General features: G+C 46.5%; 1 protein-coding gene and 1 pseudogene across 1 annotated transcript in view; both read left to right on the top strand.

Annotated features, from left to right (window-relative positions):
- Positions 1-21,116, top strand: part of LOC148144204 (uncharacterized) — a 443,218-nt gene that overhangs the window by 297,014 nt on the left and 125,088 nt on the right. The window lies entirely within an intron of this gene.
- LOC148144207 (uncharacterized) lies at positions 5,718-6,654 on the top strand (annotated as a pseudogene).

The raw sequence follows: 21,116 nt of genomic DNA, 5'->3' as shown, positions 1-21,116 counted from the left end.
TTGTGGGAGTGGCCATGATGGGGGCAGAAGTGACATCATCAATCAGCGTGGGGGTGGCAGCTGCGCCAGAGTCAAGTGTGGTGCTTGAAAAGCACAGCAGGTCAGGCAGCATCCGAGGAGCAGGAGAGTCGACGTTTTGAGCATGAGCCCTTCATCAGGAATGATGTGTGGATGTACAAAGGGACCTCAGCGTCCTTCTGCACCAGTTGTCAGACAGGTGCAGCAAGCAGTCAGCAAGGCAATAGGAATTGAGTTCAAAAATGGGGATGACTTCCTGTAATTAGGGGGGTCATTGAATATATTCAAGGCTGAGGTCATCTGACTTTTGAACAGCAAAGAAGTGGATGGTTATGGGGAAGGCAAGGAAATGGTTTTGAGACCATGACAGAATCATACAGCACAGAAATAGACCCTTCAGTCCAACTAGTCCATGCTATGTTCGCATACTAAACTAATCCCGTATGCCAGTGTTTGGCCTATATCCCTCTGTCACAAAGCTGGTCCTTTTTCTAAAAGCTGGTCCTTCTTCTCAAGGATACTGCGTCCTTTGTTTTTTTCAGAGGGGTGGTAAAACGGCCCCGGGATCCAAAACGGATGGTTTAGTACAGAAATGAAAAGGGTATTAGTTGGCTTTTTTGTTTATACGTCAACAGATGAGACTTTAGGCCCAAGCTTTTATGTTTTTGAAGTGACCTGCATAATGAAAGACGAGTGATCTGTGGTGAAAGCTGAGGCCTTGTTTAAGTGAGTTCAGCAGTGGACTGTGTGGAGAAAGGTTGTTAAACTCTCTAAAGGTTGTTAAACTGCCCTTCTAACTTCGACCTGTCAGCCTCTGTTTCAGTTTTACTGTATGTTTAAGGGGTTTGTTTATTGGGACTGTTGTGTACATTTGGAACAGCATAATTAAGTCTAGTTTAGACAGACTGAGTTCTGTGGGTACTCTATATTCCGTTATTTGTGTTCCATTCTATATTCTCGTGAATACATTAATCGGTTTTAAAACCTGGTAGTCAACCTCGCTAACTTTGGGTAATATTCACTGTGCACTTACTGAAACAAATAGCAAAGTTACGGTCTGTGCTGCCTGCTTAAGCATGTTTTGAGTGGTCTGGCCTAGTCCATAACACCTCCAAACCTTTCCCATTCATGTCCTTATCCAAATGTCTTTTAAACGTTGTAACTGTACCTGCATCCCCCACTTCCTCTGGACATTCCACACAGAAGCCATTTTCTATGGGAAAACAAAGGTGTCCCTCCTGTCTTTTTAAAATCTTTCCCCACTCACCTTCAAAATTTGCTCCCTAACCTTGAAGCCCCCACTCTAAGGAAAGGACACCCATCATTCACCTCATCTATACCCCTCATGACTTTATAAAGCTTGATAAGATCACCTCTCAGCCTCCTATGCTCCAGTGAAAAAGGTCCCAGCCTATCCACCAAGATGTAGGTATATTCATATCCAGTTCAATGTTGGTGCAGATCTGTTCAATGTTGGTGCAGGCTTGAAAGACCAAATGGCGTACTCCTGCTCCCAGTTCTCTCTCACTATGACCAGGACAGCAAGAGACCATAAGACCGAGGAGCAGAAATTAGGCCATTCAGCCGATCAGATCTGCTCCACCATTCAATCATGGCTGACAAGTTTCTCAATCCCATCTCTAGCTTTCTCCCCGCAACCCTCAATCTCCTTGATACACAAGAACCTATTTATCTCTGTCTTGAATATACTCAGTGACTTGCCCAACACAGCCTCTGTGGCAATGAATTCCATAGATTTCACACTCTCTGGCTACAAAGGTTTCCCCTTTATCTGTGTTCTCAAAGGTCTTCCCTTTACTCTAAGGCTGTGCCCTTGGTACCTAGTCTCTCCTACCAATGGAACCATCTCCCCAACATCCACCCTGTCCAGGCCAATCAGTATTCTGTATGTTTCAATTAGATCCCCCAAGCGTGGGCTGTAAATCTGCGTAAACCAGACCCTTCAGGATGAGGTACAGCACGGGTTAGGTTCAGCAAAGTGAGAATGGAGGGAGGATGTGGGGATGGAGATTTTCAGCGTTTAGGAAATAAGCGAGGAAAGAAAGTTCAATCTAAATTAGAATTGAATGGATGGGCTGATGGGCCAAGGAGTGGCAGATAAAGTTTCATTTAGATAAATGTGAGGTGTTGCGTTTCGGAAAGGCACATCAGAGCAGGATTTACACACTTAATGGGAAGGCCGCGGGGAATGTTCCTGTATCAAGAGACCATGGAGTGCAGATGTGTAGTTCTGTGAAAGTGGAGTCACAGGTAGACACGGTAGTGAAGAAGGCGTTTGGGGGCACTTGCCTTTATTGAGCAGAGCATTGAGTACAGGAGTTGGGAGTCATGTTATGGCTGTACATGACATTAGTTAGGCCACTTTTGGAATACTGCATTCAGTTCTGGTCTCCTATGTTAGAAAGATGTTGTGAAACTTTAAAAGTGTTTGGAAATGATTTACAAGGCTGTTGCCAGAGTTGGAGGGTTTGAGTTATAGGGAGAGGCTGAAAAGACTGCGGCTGTTTTCCCTGGAGCGTAGGAGGCTGAGAGATGACCTTTTAGAGGTTTATAAAGGGCATGGATAGGAGTCCAAAACGAGGGAGAGAGAAAAAGAAATTTACACTGCAGTGAATCTGCACAGTTACTGGACATCGCAGTGCATCTGGGAAAGGTTAATGAACAGCAAAATTCACAGCTGACCATGGAGGAACCTGTGTAGGGGAGCTCACAGAACAGGAACAGAGAAGTGTATAGTCTTTAACGTGTAACCCAGCTGTAAGTCTGCAGTCGTGAATGGAGTAAAAACAATGACTGCAGATGCTGGAAACCAGATTCTGGATCAGTGGTGCTGGAAGAGCACAGCAATTCAGGCAGCATCCGAAAAGCTTCGAAATCGACGTTTTGGGTAAAAGCCCTTCATCAGGAATAAAGGCAGAGAGCCTGAAGCGCGGAGAGATAAGCTAGAGGAGGGTGGGGGTGGGGATAGAGTAGCATAGAGTACAATAGGTCAGTGGGGGAGGAGATGAAGGTGATAGGTCAGGGAGGAGAGGGTGGAGTGGATAGGTGGAAAAGGAGCTGGACAAGTCCGGACAAGTCAAGGGGATCATGTTGCTGGAGGTTAGAAACTAGGATGAGGTGGGGGAAGGGGAAATAAGGAAGCTGTTGAAATCCACATTGATGCCCTGGGGTTGAAGTGTTGCGAGGCGGAAGATGAGGCGTTCTTCTTCCATGCGTCTGGTGGTGAGGGAGCGGCGGTGGAGGAGGCCCAGCACCTCCATATCCTCGGCAGAGTGGGAGGGGGAGTTGAAATGTTGAGCCACGGGGCGGTTTGGTTGATTGGTGCGGGTGTCTCGGAGATGTTCCCTAAAGCGCTCTGCTAGGAGGCGCCCAGTCTCCCCAATGTAGAGGAGACCGCATCGGGAACAACGGATACAATAAATGATATTAGTGGATGTGCAGGTAAAACTTTGATGGATGTGGAAGGCTCCTTTAGGGCCTTGGATGGAGGTGAGGGAGGAGGTGTGGGCACAGATTTTACAGTTCCTGCGGTGGCAGGGGAAAGTGCCAGGATGGGAGGGTGGGTCGTAGGGGGGCGTGGACCTGACCAGGTAGTCACGGAGGGAATGGTCTTTGCGGAAGGCGGAGAGGGGTGGGGAGGGAAATATATCCCTGGTGGTGGGGTCTGTTTGGAGGTGGCGGAAATGTCGGCGGATGATTTGGTTTATGCAAAGGTTGATAGGGTGGAAGGTGAGCACCAGGGGCGTTCTGTCCTTGTTACGGTTGGAGGGGTTGGGTCTGAGGGCGGAGGTGCGGGATGTGGATGAGATGCATTGGAGGGCATCTTTAACCACGTGGGAAGGGAAATTGCGGTCTCTAAAGAAGGAGGCCATCTGGTGTGTTCTATGGTGGAACTGCTCCTCCTGGGAGCAGATACGGCGGAGGCGGAGGAATTGGGAATACGGGATGGCATTTTTGCAAGAGGTAGGGTGGGAAGAGATGTAATCCAGGTAGCTGTGGGAGTCGATGGGTTTGTAGAAAATGTCAGTGTCAAGTCGGTCGTCACAGATGGAGAGGTCCAGGAAGGGGAGGGACGTGTTAGAGATGGTCCAGGTAAATTTAAGGTCAGGGTGGAATGTGTTGGTGAAGTTGATGAATTGCTCAACTTCCTCGCGGGAGCACGAGGTGGCGCCAATGCAGTCATGCCTCCGCTACATTGATGACTGCATTGGCGCCACCTCGTGCTCCCGCGAGGAGGTTGAGCAATTCATCAACTTCACAACACATTCCACCCTGACCTTAAATTTACCTGGACCATCTCTGACACCTCCCTCCCCTTCCTGGACCTCTCCATCTCCATCAGTGACGACCGACTTGACACTGACATTTTCTACAAACCCACCGACTTCCACAGCTACCTGGATTACACCTCTTCCCACCCTACCTCTTGCAAAAATGCCATCCCGTATTCCCAATTCCTCTGCCTCCGCCATATCTGCTCCCAGGAGGAGACTGGGGGCCTCCTACCAGAGCGCTTTAGGGAACATCTCCGAGACACCCGCACCAATCAACCAAACCGCCCCGTGGCTCAACATTTCAACTCCCCCTCCCACTCTGCCGAGGATATGGAGGTGCTGGGCCTCCTCCACCGCCGCTCCCTCACCACCAGACGCATGGAAGAAGAACGCCTCATCTTCCTCCTCGCAACACTTCAACCCCAGGGCATCAATGTGGATTTCAACAGCTTCCTCATTTCCCCTTCCCCCACCTCATCCTAGTTTCTAACCTCCAGCAACATGATCCCCTTGACTTGTCCGGACTTGTCCGACCTGCCCAGCTCCTTTTCCACCTATCCACTCCACCCTCTCCTCCCTGACCTATCACCTTCATCTCCTCCCCCACTGACCTATTGTACTCTATGCTACTCTATCCCCACCCCCACCCTCCTCTAATTTATCTCTCCACGCTTCAGGCTCTCTGCCTTTATTCCTGATGAAGGGCTTTTGCCCGAAACGTCGATTTCGAAGCTTTTCGGATGCTGCCTGAATTGCTGTGCTCTTCCAGCACCACTGATCCAGAGTCATGAATGGAGTGGATTCTTTCTTGACTATAGGTTTTACTGACATCTGTGTCTTGATTAAATTTTAAAAATATAAACCACAAGTACTGTGTTAGCCCGGAGCACTTTTTTAGAGCAAAAAGACGGTGCTATTTTCTGGGTCTGTAGATTGTGAAGTAGCAAAAGTGGCCTTTATGAGAGTGATATGCTCTTCCTGTCAGATGTGGGAGATTAGGGAGAGTATCCATGTTACTGGTGATTATGTCTGCAGTAAGTGTGTTTGCTTGCAAATCCTATTGGATTGCGTGGATAAGTTGCAGCGACAGTTCGAAGTAATGAGGAATTTACAAGACCTGGGGCTATGATGGTTTGGCAGTTAAAGGAAAGGAGAAAAGCCGCAGCTACAGTCAGGGAGATGGGTAAACTCCAGGAAAGGTAGGGGGGGTAGGCAGGTAGTGCAGGAGTCTTCTGTGGCTGTCCCCATTTCAAACAAGTCTGCTGTTTTGGAAAATGTAGGGGGTGATGGTCTCTCAGGGAATGTAGCACGAACAGCGGTGTTGCAGGATGTGGAGGTCTGGAAAGAGGAATTTACACCGAGGAGGGGCTGTACACACGTTTGTGTGCGGCTGAAGCTTCATCCATGGAGAAACCCGAGGAATCCTGCCCCATGGAGAAACCGAGGAAGTATGGCGACTGTGAGAAATGCTTCAGTTTCCTGTCTGCCCTGGAGACACATCGGCGTAGTCACACTGGGGAGAGACCACTCCCCTGCCCAGAGTGCAGGAAGGGTTTTACCCGCTCCTCCAACCTGATGGTCCACTTGCGGGTCCACACAACGGAGAGTCCATTCTCCTGCCCCGAGTGTGAGAAGAGCTTTGCCCAGGCCTCTACCCTAGTGGCCCACCAGCGGGTCCACACTGGGGTGAGATCCTTCCCCTGCCCTGAGTGCGGGAAAGCCTTCAGCAAATCCTCCCAACCTGCTGGCCCACCGGTGGGTCAACACTGGGGAGAGGCCCTTCAGCTGCTCTGAGTGTGGGAAGGCCTTCGGTATTTCCTCTGCCCTGCTGAGGCACCAGTACATCCACACCGGGGAGAGGCCGTTCCCCTGCCCTGAGTGTGGGAAGAGCTTTAAACGCTCCTCTGACTTGCTGGATCACCAGCGGGTCCACATGGGGGAGAGACCATTCAGCTGCCCTGAGTGCGGGAAGGACTTTACCCAGGCCTCCAACCTGCTGAGGCACCAGCGGGTCCACACCGGGGAGAGGCCGTTTGCCTGCCCCGAGTGTGAGCGGAGGTTCACGTCGTCCAGTAACTTGCAGAGACACCAGAGGGGCACCAGCAGATTCCGCCGGCGATGCTGCTGTGGGTCACTCCCAGGACTGAACCTCCTGCCCGCTCTGACAGTGGGCGCAGTAGGAGCATCAGCGAGTTCTCTTTGTTTTCTGCTAGACAACACCCCCACACCCCTCCCATCATCCCCCAACCCCAGGTTGGCTCACGGGCGGCACAGTAGCTCAGCGATTAGTGCCACTGTGTCACATCGCCAGGACCGGGGGTCGATTCCACCCTCAGGGTGACTATCTTTGTGGATAGTCTGCAAGGGTTTCCTCTGGGTGCTCCCACAATCCAAACATGAGCAAGTGAATTAGCCAAGCTAAATTGTCCCAGAGTGTTCAGGGATGTGTAGGTGCAGTGTATTGTTTAGGGGGTAATGTAGACTAATGGAGTAGAGGAATGGGTCTGGGTGGGTTACTCTTCAGAGGGTCGGTGTGGACTTGTTGGGTTGAAGAGCCTGTTTCCCTGTAGGAATCTGTGAGCTTTGCTTGCAGTGCTGCTCACTGAGCCCAGGACTGCACGTTCCCACTGAAGTGATCCACACAAACCTCAGATGGCATCCAAACCAATGTACCAAACTAAAGGGGTAGCCATGGGCACCCGCATGGGACCCAGCTATGCCTGCCTCTTTGTCGGGTACGTGGAACAGTCTATTTTCCTCAGCTACACCTGTTCCTCCAGTACATCGATGACCATATTGGTGCCACTTCATGCTCTCACAAGGAGTTTGAACAGTTCGTCATCTTTATCAACACCTTTCATCCCGACCTCAAATTCACCTGGACCATCTCCCTTTCCAGGACCTCTCCATCTCTGGCTACCGACTAACCGTGGACATCTACTACAAGCCCACCGATTCCCACAGCTACCTAGATTACGCCTCCTCCCACCCCACCTCCTGTAAAAATGCAACCCCTTATTCCCAATTCCTCCGCCGCATCTGTTCCCAGGATGACCAATTCCACCGTAGAAAATCCCAGAGGGCCTCCTCCTTCAAGTTCGCAATTTCTCTTCCCACGTGGTCGACAATGCCCTCCAGTACATCTCCTCCACATCCTGCAATACCGCCCTTGAACCCCACCCCTCCCAACGGAACAAGGACAGAACCCACCCCCAACCATCCTCACCTTCCACCCCACCAACCTCCGGATACATCACATCAGCCTCTGTTACCTACAAACGGACCCCACCACCAGGTATATTTTTCTCTCCCCAGCCCTACCAGCATTCCAGAGAGACCATTTCCTCTGCGACTCCCTCGTCAGGTCCATGCGCCCACAACCAGCCCCCATCTCACTCCCGCCCCCTTCCCCGCCACCACAGGAAGTGTAAAACATGTGTCCATACCACTCCTCTTCCCTCCATCCAAGGCCCCAAAGGATCCTTCCACATCTGACAGAAATTTACCTCTATCTCCACCAGTGTCATCCACTGTATCCATTGCATCCAATGTGGTCTTCTCTACGTCGGAGAGACAGGACGCCAACTTGTGGATTGTTTCAGAGAACCTCTCTGGGACACCCACACCCACAAACATCGCCGCCCTGTGGCTGAACACTTCAACTCCCCCTCCCATTCCATCAAGATCATTGAGGTCCTGGGCTGTCTCCATCGCCAAACCCTTACCACCTGACACTGGAGGAAGAACACCTCTTATTCCACCTTGGGACCCTGCAACCACATGGAATCAATGTGGAATTCAAAAGTTTCCTCATGTATCCTCCTCCTCTTACCCCCCCCCCCTTATCACAGCCCTAAGCCTCCACTCACCCTCCTGACCTGTCCATCACCGTTCCCATCTATCCGCCCCACCCTCCTCTCCGACCAATCATCTACATCTGCTTATCGCATTCTCAGCTACCTTCTCCCCAACAACCCCCCCCCCCCATTCCAGTTATCTCTCAGCGCTCCCGACCCACAAGCCTCATTGCTGATAAAGGGTTTATGCCCTAAACATCAATTTTCCTGCTCCTTGGATGCTGCCTGACCTGCTGTGCTTTTCCAGTACCACACTCTCGACTCTGGCCACCGATGTTGTCAGAGATATAGGACCTGCTCCAAACTGATCCACAGTCCAGTTGATGGGACAGGAAACCGCTTCCTTTCTCGAGACAAGTTTCCTGAAGAGAACTTGCTGACTAACTGATGTACTTAACTTCACAGTGCTCCATGCTCTCAGTTATCTGGAAGGGGTCCACACATGTGCCTAAGGTGGTGCTCGAGACCTTTAATATCTCTCTGGGATTGATCCCCATTCATTTGAGGCTGTGTAGTCATACAGCCTGGAAACAGACCATTCAGTACATGATCGCCAACTAAACTAGTCCCACCTGCCTGCTCCTGGCCCTTATTCCATAGTCATAGAGTTGCACAGGACGGAAACAAACCATTTAATCCAACTCATCCATGCTGACCAGATATCCTAATATAATCCTACCGAAGGATGCAGGATTAAGAGTTCTCTTTGGCAAGAGACCTTAACAAGCTGTAGTAATGGACTCAAAGTATGCGATCATATTTCATCTCATATTTTAGAGACATGGTAACTAGATTTAGCCTGTTTACAATAATATATGTAAAGAGGAGGGGATCATAACACAGGTAATGGAAAAATGAATTGGGAATGGAAGGGGTGGGGGCGAATGGTAGCTAAAATAGAGTGAAATGGGGGGATTTCATTCAAACCTAATTTAGAGATATGTATGAAAATATAGAGACTGCAGTACTGAACATGACAGTAAAATGTCCCTTTCAGAAAGTAGCATGTGCAAGAAATCAGACAGAGATACATAAAATCCCTACAGTGCAGAAAGAGGCCATTTGTCCCATTGAGCCTGCACTGACACACCAAAGAGCATCCCACCCAGGATCATCCTGTTCTCCTGCATTTAGTATGACTAATCCACATAACCTACACATCACAGAGCAATTTCGCATGGTCAATCCACCTAACCTGCACATCTTTGGACTGTGGAAGGAAACCCATGCAGACAGGGAGAACATGCAAACTCCACACAGACACTTACCTGAGGCTGGAATTGAACCTGGGTTCCTAGTGCTGTGAGGTAGCAATGCCAAGCACTGTGCCACCCCAATATTATATAAAATTTAAACAAATGCTCTAAGCTGCAAATTTGTCCATGTGAAGAACTTACTGCAAATGATTTGAAGCAAGATCCATATGAATTGTGTTTTGGAAGAGATCCAGAACATATTTCATTAATGATTGAAAATCTTCGACCTTTGGAATGGTCTGCGAGAGAGAGTGTTGGAGTCAGATTCAATTATGGCATTCAAAAGATAGTTGGATCATTAAACTGAAAAGGAAATTAATCAGTGTTCGGTGAAGAGTAGTACTGGATACTGTGGGTGATTATAATCCGGTCAGTCAGGTGAGTTCCCTTATTGGAGGTGTTCACCTGCTCTTAACATTTCACTTCAATAACCTTTAGATTCCCAATATCTGTTGGGCGCTTTCTCTGTTCAAGTGTCTACTCGAGTGACTCAGTGTCAAATTTTGTTCATGAATTGTTCCCCTGATATCTCATGAGAGGGGCTATGATATTAGCAGTGGTATCTAAATAGTTGTGGATCACAATGTGCTCAAGTGAGAAAGAATAAACTGACCATTCTTAAATATTCATTTTTAAACCATGGAAATAAAAGTAATGTTTGGAAAATACACAACTTATGTACTAAGAAGATCAGAAATAGGAATGGGAATAGGCAATTGACTGTTGAGATGCTCTGTCTTTCATCACCATCCATGGCTGATCATTTATCTGAATTCTCTTTCCTGCACGTTTTGTTTTCCATGTCTTCACCTGATGAAGAGGCTACGCTCCAAGCGCGTACGTTTTCAAATAGACGTGTTGGACTATAGTTTGTGTGACTTATGACTGAAAAAAAATTGAGTATGTTATTACACATACTGGAGCAGTGGGATTTAAACCTGAGCCTCAGGGCTCTATGCGAGGCTACAGCTGCATCACAAAAAAAACCCTCTTCTGTTGAATGAGAGGAAACATCTTCTTCCTCAACAGGAGACATGACCACTGTACCCCCACAGCCCATTACAGTAAATTGAGCCCATCTCCTGTTGAATGAATGGGTGAGAACACCTTCCCCCTGAACCCTTCGAGCCCATTGTAGTAAAGGGGCGGGGACAGTGAAGGGCCTGCGAACCTCTTCACCAATCCTAAAGGCTGCGGTCGGTGCGGACGAATCGGAGAGCGACAATCCGGGTTGTGGCTTCCTTTTTGACTGCAAAGCTGGCCGCCATTGGTCAGGTGGAGTAAGGTGCGCTCTGGTTGGAGGAGGCGCGGATGACGCGCGTCACTGAAGGAGGAGACGGAAAGAAGAGAAAAACAAAGATGGCGGCGCGAGGTTGCGGTTTTCTCATCGACTCAGCGGGCGGTTTCTGACGGAGGGAGGGGGCAGACAGGCACCGTTTACCTCAGAAAATACTTTTAAAATACATTTCAAATTAAAGTCGGAACTTTTCAAACAAAAGTTGTGAAGAAAAGGAGACAGTCCCCGGTGGGGTTTATTGTTTATTTGTGTATAATTCCCGGGGCCCGGGAAGGGGGAGGTGACGGTTACCGGGTGAACGAGAAAACAAATTAAAAATGTCGGCGGTGGAGGAGAGAGAGCCGGCGCCCGCGGCTTCTTCGGCGGCGGCCGGAGCCCAGGAGCTCAACAACCCCCCGGAGCTGGAGGAAGGTCCGAGCTCTAAGAAGCGGGGGGTCTGGCTGGAGGCTGGATTTGCTCAAGGCTTGTATCTATTAACTTATTTAAATGGTACCTACTGTATGGGGCTATGGTTTACATTAAAACCGGAGGATCATGTCAGAGTGTTTGTTTATATTGAGCAGTTGTAGTTGGTAAAATACACTCCCTGGAGGAGCACCTTCTATGATGCTGCATTTCTTGCCTTCTGCCCTTCCCCCATTTGTTATCTCCCATTTTATTTTACTCTCTTTTTTGGTCAAATTTAATTTCATATTAATCAGCCTTGGTATTCACTGTGTTATTAATTAATCTGTTGGATTGTTGTAAAACAAAATTAATGGTGTAATTTCATTTATGATGTCTGAGTTTGACATTGAATGTGCAGATGTGAATATCAGTAAGATGTGAAAATAAATCAGAGCTTGACCTTTTTTTAACAAAAAGAGGAGTTTAATGATATTATTGGCATTGTCTCCTTTGAGCATGATGATTCAAGTCTGACCAACAAACCATTTCATGCAGTCAATTTAAAGTCTAATTAAAGTTTAATTAAAGTCTAAGAAAGTAATTCTGGCAGGCTAAGATTTATACAACCCAAAATACGATTGATTATCTTGTGTATTCTTACCTTGAAGCCGTAACAGAAGGCATTGCGTGGCAGTTTGAGACTGAAACATGGCTGGAAGGAATGTAGATTGATGAGGAAAATCAAATGGCGTCTGGGGCCACAATCTATCAGTCTGGCTTGGTTGCATGAGTGGTGGTTCTTCAAAAGCACCTTCCAAGTCATGACCTCAACCACCAAGAACAGACAAGTGTGAACACAGGATTCCGACTGCAAGATATATTGCATTGTTTCTTAAGAGGCAGCTCAGCACCACCTTTTCAAGGTCAGTTTGGGAAGAGTTGTTGGCACAGCCAATGATATTCACATCTCATGAAATAGTAAGCAAAGAGCCCAGGGTGATTGATGAGGAAAGTCAAAGTGGCAGAGTCTCTGGCCACAATCTATCAGTCTGGCTTGATTTTATACGTGGTGGTTCTTCAAAACCATCTTCCAAGCCATGACTTCAACCACCAAGAACAAACAAGTGTGAGCACAGCATTCCGATTGTGGAATATATCGCATTACTTCTGTTATTGACCAAAATGCTAGTACTCACTTCTAAACATTGTGGTGGTCCACGTCATATTTGTGAAGCAATTTAAGAGGCAGCTCAACACCACATTTTCAAGGACAATTTGGGAAGAGTTGTTGGCACAGTCAATGATATTCACATCTCATGAAATAATCAAAGAGCCCAGGGTGTTGGAGGCTGTATGTTAGCATGGATAGAGGATTGGCTAACTACCACAGTTGTGGTAAGGGGTATGTTCAGGATGGCAACTTGTAACTAGTGGTGTACCACAGGGATCAGCGCTGGGGCCAACATTATTTACAATATATATATACAAATTACTTGGATAAGTCAAGTGAATGTACTATTGCGAAATTTGCAGAAGAGACCGTTGATGTGAAAGCAGGTGGTGAGGATGACATTAAATATCTGGAGAGGGATATAGACAGGTTAAGCAAATGAGCAAAAGCTTGGCAGATGGGAAAATGAGGTAATGCAGTTTGTCAGGAGGTGAAGAACTGAATATTAAATGGAGAAAGCTTTAGAATAGAGGGATTTGGAATCACATCCACAAATCTTTTCATCCAGTTTCAGTGAGTAATAAGGAGGCAAATGGGAGGTTGGCCTTTTCAATAGAGTAGAAATGTAGGGAGGTTATAGTGAACCTATGTAAGGCATTAGTCAGGCCACAACTGAATACTGTGAATAGTTTAGGGCCCTTTACCTGAGGAAAGATATATTGGCATTGGAGGCAGTCCAGAGAAGGTTGACCATGATGATACCAGGTATGGAAAGAATGTCTTATGAGGAGAGCTGAATAGGTTGGGCCTGTGCTTATTAGAAGTTAGAAGAATTAGAGGTAACCTTATTGTCACGTACAAGATTCTGAGGAGACTTGACAGGCTAGATGTGGAAAAGTGGGTGAGTCTGGGACCAGAGGAAGTAACCTCCAAATAAGAGATTGCATGTTTAGGACAGTTAGGAATTTTTCCTGAGGGCAGTAAATCTGTGGAACTTGATACTACAGAGGGCTGTTGAGCCTGGGTTGTTACGTGCATTCAAGGCTGAGATAGTTTTTTTTAATCAGTAAGCGAATTGAGGATTATGGGGAAATGGCAGCAAAATGGAGTAAATGTTTCCCAGAATAATCGTGATCTGAATAAATGGCAGAGTCAACTCAATGGGCTGAATTGAATAGTAAATAGTATGGAGGAAAAGGATGCAACGGGCAATTACAGACCAGTCAGTGTTGGGAAGCCTAGAGATTGTAGGGAGTTGGTGGCATTTGGGCATTGTTACTGGATTTAACATCTGGAGTTTCAAATTGATGCTGCTATGGCCCCGATGCAATTTGAAATCAATTTATGTATCTGCAATATAAACTTATCGCTGCTTTGGTGATCTTATCAATTGTCATAAGTACCTATCTTGTTCACTAATAACCTTTTTTTAAGGAAGGAAATCTTCAGTCCTTTCCAGTTTGGTGAATGTGTCACTCTTGATCCAAAGTTATGTGGTTGACTCTTAACTGCCCTCTGAATTGGCACTTGGTTATTTTTTGGGAGATCAAGTGTCACTTTCCATGAATGAATAAAGAAAAATATTCAGGACAAGATTGTCAATGTCACTGTCAGTGAAGGGAAGATTGTGATCTAGTGATACTGGTTAAGTAGCCCAGAGATCTCGGTCTTCTGAGAACAAAAATTAAAATCCCATCATGGATGCTAGTGGACTTTATTTTCAACTAATAAAAAGGTCTGGAAGTGAGAGTTTGTCTCTGTACTGGCAACCAGGAAACCATTATTGGCTAAGACAATGAATTGCAGATGTTGGAGATCAGCAACAAAAGGCACAATTGCTGGGGAAATGCAGCAGGTCTGGCAGCATCTGTGGAAAGAAAACAGTTAATGTTTTGAATCCAGCCTAATTTTGAAGGGCCACCGGACTCAAAACAGTAACACTGTCGTCTCCTCATAGATTCTGCCAGAACTGTTGTTTTTGTCCAATCATTACAGAGTGTTGTGAACGTGTTATTTTAGGGAGGGAAATCTACCATTCACAACCCTACACACGCGTGCGCACGCTCACATCATATGACTCCAGACCTACTACAATGTGGTTGACTCTCAACTGCCTTCTAGCATGTAGCCAATTGCTCGGTCCAATGGCCATGAGGGATGGGGAACAATGTTGGACTGCTAGCAGCAATCCCATCCCTCAAAATATTTTCTTTTATATTATAAAGCATAGGTTAATGAAGGACAACCAAAACAAACTGCTATGGGAAAGTCATGCCCAACTAACCTGATTTGCTTGTAGTTATAAATACTGTTTTAAAATCCTCTTCAGAGAGGACATTGGTTCCATCATTGTTGCAATACTGCATGCAATTCTGTGCTTTCTGCTACAGGAAGGGTGTTGTGAAACTTGAAAGGGTTCAGAAAACATTTACAAGGATGCTGCCAGGGTTGGAGGGTTTGAGCTACAGGAAGAGGTTGAATCGACTGGAGCTATTTTCCCTGGAGCTTTGGAGGCTGAGGGGTGACATTAAAGACATTTATGAAATCATGAGGGACATGGGTAGGGTAAATAGGCAAGGTCTTTTCCCTTGGCTGGGGGAGTCCAAAATTAGAGGTGAAAATGTGTTGCTGGAAAAGCGCAGCAGGTCAGGCAGCATCCAGGGAACAGGAGAATCGACATTTCGGGCATAAGCCCTTCTTCAGGAATGAGGGCAAAATTAGAGGGCAGAGGTTTAAGGTTAATGGCAAATGGAGTTTAATATAGATAAGTGTGAGGTCTTACATTTTGTATAGTCAAATCAAGGTAGGAATTTCATGGTGAATGGCAGGACCTTAAGGAGTGTAGTGGAACAGAGGGATCTTGGAGTACAGGTTCACAGTTCTCTGAAAATGGAGTCACAGGTAGAAATTTTTTGGCACACTGGCCTTCATCAGTCTTGGCATTCAGTATAAAATACCGAATTAGAGTCGAGATAAGCACCAAATCTGTTTCATATGCAGTATTTCAAACCAAGAGATGTAGGGGTGCAGGTTCATAGCTCCTAGAAAGTGGAGTCATGGGTAGACAGGGCGGTGAAGACGACTTTCGGCATGCTTGCTTTCATCAGCCAGAGCACTGAGTACAGGAGTTGGGATGAATTTGTTGCAGCTGTCACACATTCCACACAACAACACAAGATGTGACCCTGCCCTCCCCTGACTGACTGTCCCTTTGCATATCAGGGGGAAGACACCCCTTTAATTGTGATGATCAGGAAACATGCCATCCTTCAAAAAGAGGGCTGCGTTCACAAATATTTGGACAGAGAAAAGAAGTTCCAGTCTGGGTGAAGATCAATCTTCATTGCGTGAGAGAGAGAGAGAGAGAGAGAGAGAGAGAAAGAGCAGCAGCAGCTTCAGAAATTCATGGTCCAACTTCTGAAAAGACATTGTCTGATTTGCAGTTGTTTCTGGGCTTGTAATATCGAACTGCAGCATATTGTAGATCTTCAGTAAGAGTGTCAATACTGCACTACAGAGGTCCATTCAGCAACTTGAGTCCATATGAACTCTTCGTGGAGGTATGCAGTCTGCCACATAACCCTGTTGGTTTACAGTTACATATAGATCTACACAAAGATCTTTGGGATTGAGAGGAAAGAATGTTCCACAGTAACTAGAATTACGTTCAGATTTTCTATCATGGACTGACTGTGATGACCTTTGCAATCACGTCACTGGAATATTACAAGAGAAGAATTTGGCGGCAGAAATCTCAGACCAAACATCATATCAAAGTCTGACAGTCACTTGATTCACGAGGACGTGGATATTGATGGCCTTGAAAACAAAGGGGAGAAGGTCTGCTTAGTTAGGTTTTAAACGTCAGTGTGACTGGAAACTCAGAGTCTCACATACCCACACACCAGAGTAGTGACTGGAACAAGCTTTACAGACTGAATGAGAGTGTTCCAATTATCAGCGGGTTCACCAGTAACACCACACACATGCTGTAAGCGTCAGTGAGTTTTCAACTGATTGTTAAGGTCTGAGACAGACGAGGGCACCTGCACCATGGAGAAACCGTGGAAATGTAGGGAGTGTGGAAATGGTTTCGCTTCGCCATCTGTGCTGGAGATTCATTGGCATTTGCACACCGGGCAGCGGCTGTTCACCTGCACTCAGTTACACCACCTCCTGGCCCACCAGTGTGTCCACACCAGCAAGAACCCGTTCATCTGCCCCGTGTGTGGGCAGGGCTTCACTCAGTCACACCACCTGCTGCCGCACCAGCGGATGTACACCGGGGAGAAACCGTTTTCTTGCTCCGTGTGCGGGAAGGGCTACACCCAGTCGTATCACCTGCTGCTCAGCTTCCGCGTCCACACTGGGGAGAAGCCGTTCACCTGTCCCCTGTGGAGCAATGACTTGTGTGATTTCTCCACCCTGCGCAAACACCAGTGCATCCACACCAAGGAGCGGCCGTTCACCTGTCCAGTGTGTGGGACGGGCTTCACCCAGTCGTGCAACTTGTGGAGACACCAGCAACTTCACAAGTGAGATGGCGCAGGGATTCAAGTTGGACTCTGCTGTTACCGCTGCTGAGAGTCACATCTTGAACCCTGTTTAGTGGGTGAAGTGGGAGGGGTAAGGGGTTCCTTTATGCTGACTGGCTGCTCATTCATCCACTTTACTTCCAGTGGGGGCTGACGCTCTCTGAGCCTGACATTGCACCTTCCCTACGGAAACAGTCCACAGAAGCGGCTGAAGTGCAGGTAGATCTGAAATAGATACATTTGTCTCTGTCCCATTGAGTCTCCAGCACAGTCGATCCAATTGACCTCTGTCAGTGTTTATGCTCCACCTGAGCCTCCACCCACCCCTTCATCAGCATACAGGTATCCCATGCTTTTTGAAAGTTCACTTTACCCCCTACCCCCTCCCTGCCCAAGCCTGTGCCAATTCTTAATCCTAACTTAGACCTGCTATTTATTGCCGATGCGTGGTTTCTGTCCCTGTATTTACATCCCATTCATGTGTCTATCCAGATACACCTTAAGTGTTGCCAAGGTGCTTCTATCCATTACGTCCACTGGCAGTGCATTCCAGGCATCCACCATCCAACTGTGTGAAAAATCTTCCCTTTCAATTCTCCCCCAGACTGTCCCCCTCTCGCCTTGAACCTGTGCCCTCTTGTAGTTGACTTTTCCACCCTGTGGGGAAAGCCTGAGTATCTAACAGACTATCTGGCCCAACACCAAACACCTGAAGAAGGGCTTATGCCCGAAACGTCGATTCTCCTGTTCCCTGGATGCTGCCTGACCTGCTGCGCTGTTCCAGCAACACATTTTCAGCTCTGATCTCCAGCATCTGCAGACCTCACTTTCTCCCCAATACCAAACATCCAAAGAATAATCCACACAGACCCATTTCCCTACCTCTATTACTCGACATTTACCCCTGACTAATGTACCTAACTTTCACATTCCTGAACACTGTGGGGCAATTTAAGCACGGACAATCCAACTTAACCTGCCAATCCCTGCGCAGTGGGTAATTTAGCATAGCCACTCCACCCTAACCTACACATTTGGATTGAGAGAGGAAACCGGAGGAAACCCATATCGACACAGGGAGAATGTGCAAACTCCACACAGACAGTCACCTGGGACTGAAATCGAACCAGTTTCCCTGGCGCTGTGAGGCATCAGTGCTAATGATTGAGCCACCATGCCGCCCCTATCCAGCTAATCTATGTGTCTCATCATTTTGTTGAGGTCGTCCCTCCGCCTCCATCTTTATAGTGAAAATAATCCAGGTTTATCACATCTCTTCTCATAATGAGACCTCCAGGCCAGGCAATGTCCTAGTGAACCTTCTCTATACCCTCTTCCCCAGAGCATCCATGTCCTTCCGGTAGTGTGGCGACCAGAACTGCATGCAATATTCTGAATGTGACCAGAATAAATAGCTGTAACATAACTCGCCAACTCTTACACTCAAGGCAAACGTGCTGTGTGCCTTCTTGATCACGTTACCCGCCTGTGTTGCCACTTTTGGAGATCTGTATGGCCAGATCCCTCTGTATGCCAGTGCTTCTATGTGGTCTGAAATTTATCGTACAATTCTTGTATTTCCTATGTATCTGTATCCAGCTTCACCTTAATTGTGTTCCCCTCTTTATCTCTTTTCCCCCATTCTCATCCCTCCACACATCAGCATATCATAAGATTATAGGAGCAGAAATTATGCCATTCAGCCCATTGAGTCTGCTCCACCATTGAATCATGGCTGATACGTTTCTCAACCCCATTATCCCCATAACCTTTGATCCTCTTGATACTCAAGAACCTAGTTATCCCCATCTTAAATATATTCAATGATCTGGCCTCCACAGCCTTCTGGGGCAGTGAATTCCATAGATTACCGCTCTCTGTCTGAAGTTCTCCTTATTTCTGTTCTAAAAGGTCTTCCCTTTACTTGAAGGCTGAGGAGGAGGCATAGAGGAGCGTGGTGTGCACCTGTAAACTCCAGAACTTCCCAACCTTCACGAGTCAACAATAACGCTTTCTGGAGTAAGAAATGAAAGGGCCGACGAGAAACTGTGACACCACAGCAAGTGAAATTAGGCCATTCAGCCCATTGAGTCTGCCCCACCATTTACTCATTCTTGAGTATCAAGGGGCTCAAAGGTTACAGGGAGAATGGGGTTAAGAAACATATCAGCCATGATTGAATGGCAGAGCAGATTCAATACGATAAATGGCTTGTTAACCATCCCTGGGAAGAAGGAGGCAACACAATAAGTTGTTTCTTGGGACAGGCAAGATAATGTTATTTAATAATGGTGTGACAAAAGGACAATTAATTCTGCCTGCAGAAGGAAAGCCCTGACATAGAGGGGTTAATTACAGGCTGTTTCAAACAGACAGCTAACCCTCAAGGATAAGAAGGTAAACTATAGACCTGAGGTCTCCAGCAATGTGAGGTGATGTTAGAGTCTTAAAAAAAAGTCACACCTCAGATTTGAAATTGAGGAAACCCCACCAAAATTCAACTCCAGAATGATACAGCAGCAGCAGTACTTAGAAGAATAATACTACATCAAACCCCTGGACACTTCCAGAGATGGGCACTGTCGGTGGAAACCCATCAACTGGGTAATAGCCAAGTTTGGGGGGGGGAAGCTGAATGAACTTGAGAGGTTTTATTTGAGGTTGCTACGTGCAATAAAATGCAAATCATTGTTTCAGCAGTTGATTCTCTGTGCAGTTTCTGAGTCAGGAGCCAAATTAAGGTGATTCACCCACAGCCACACCAAGAGGCTGGGATTAATATTGACTCCATTGCATTCAAGAGAATGTCATCAATACTGTTATAAAGCGAACGCTGAGTCCACCCTCCCCCACTCACCAAGATCTCAAACCGAAACGTCCAAAGAGTGGCACGTTGCCCTTTAATCTGTAAAGTCAGTGTGATAAGTGGTGTAACCTGCTGTAGTGTTAAAAGTAAATCCCTGACACTTTAAAATTGACAATCAGCAATTTATTTAACCAACTCTCACGGTAAACAAATGAACAAAATTACTAACAAACTGAATTAATCCGGGCAAACTACTGAGTATTCTGGAATAAATCAAGATTCTTCTGGTATGCTGTTCCAATCAACACATGTCCCACTCATAACAAAATAGAATTTAATCTCTCAGATTACAACCAGGTTATGTGTCTTCCGGAATATTCTGTGCCATCTTCTGTCAGGAATGCCTCCTCCAATTCCTCTGTCAGGGATGCCCTTCTCTATTTTTCTAAATGATGCTTTCTCTAATACACAGGTGACTGAGAGCATCAATTCTTTATGATAGGATTGGTCCTGTTGTCAGAACTTTAGGATTTAAATTTAAGTTTTTGGTAGCCAAGGGGGCTGATTTAAATTGATTGGTGAAATTGAAAACCTGTTTTCTTGTCCTGCTAACTGTACAGCCCTTTGATACAAATGTTTCAGTTCAAGTGCTTTCTGTTGTGATGATGCTGCTCCTTTAAGAAGATTATGTTGTTCTTGGTTTATTTTCAGGAGGGGTTGTAAAAGGCAGAGCTTCCCATTCATCTAGGATTAAGGATTTCGCTAATGGTTAACAGATACTGGCTAAGGCAACAATCAGGGAAAAGGGTTTGACATTTTATTTTCTAAACCACTTCTACAATGAAAGGGCAGTTGTCCTATTCTTTTCCCCTGGTTTTGGTTTGGGTTTTAGCAAGCAGTCTGTCTGAAGCTGCTGCAGGAAGAGATGTTTCCTGATTCAACAGATGTTTCTGGCTGACTCTGAAGCTTCAGGGAAAATAGTACCAGCGTATTCAGCCTCTCCCTGTAGCTCAAACCTTGCAGCCCTGGCAACATCCTTCCAAACCTTTTCTGAACCCTTTCAAGTTTCACAATGTCTTAAAAAGACGTCAACTTTGCTCAACTAATGTGGGAGAATTTTCTGCATGACGTGTTGTGTCTGAAAGAGCCCTCCCCTGTGCTGTGACAGAGCTGCAGTGACTTTCAAAAGCCTGACAAATGCGGTTATCAGTCAAAGGTTCATTGGGAGAAGCTTCTCAATCACATCTGTAAATGGAGAAAGTGTTTTTAATAATGAGACATGAATAAAGGGCTGCATTAATCTTTTGTTCTGAAGATTTACTCATACATCTCAAAACAGAGCATATGAACCCAGTCACAAGAAGTCTACGGGAATATAAGACACCACTGCCTATTTCCTGACCAGGACCGACTTTACACAGAAAACATGGACATTTTAAGTGAACGGGGTGCCATTCGTTTTAAGATCAGGTGAACTTAGGAGGCACAGCATTG

The sequence above is a fragment of the Chiloscyllium plagiosum genome, unplaced genomic scaffold (assembly GCF_037043375.1).
Source record: "Chiloscyllium plagiosum isolate Xiang-an unplaced genomic scaffold, Cpla_swu_hap1 HiC_scaffold_27, whole genome shotgun sequence".
Lineage (NCBI taxonomy): Eukaryota > Metazoa > Chordata > Chondrichthyes > Orectolobiformes > Hemiscylliidae > Chiloscyllium > Chiloscyllium plagiosum.
Note: the sequence above shows the minus strand (reverse complement) of the source record. Positions and strands in the feature narration are given on the sequence as shown.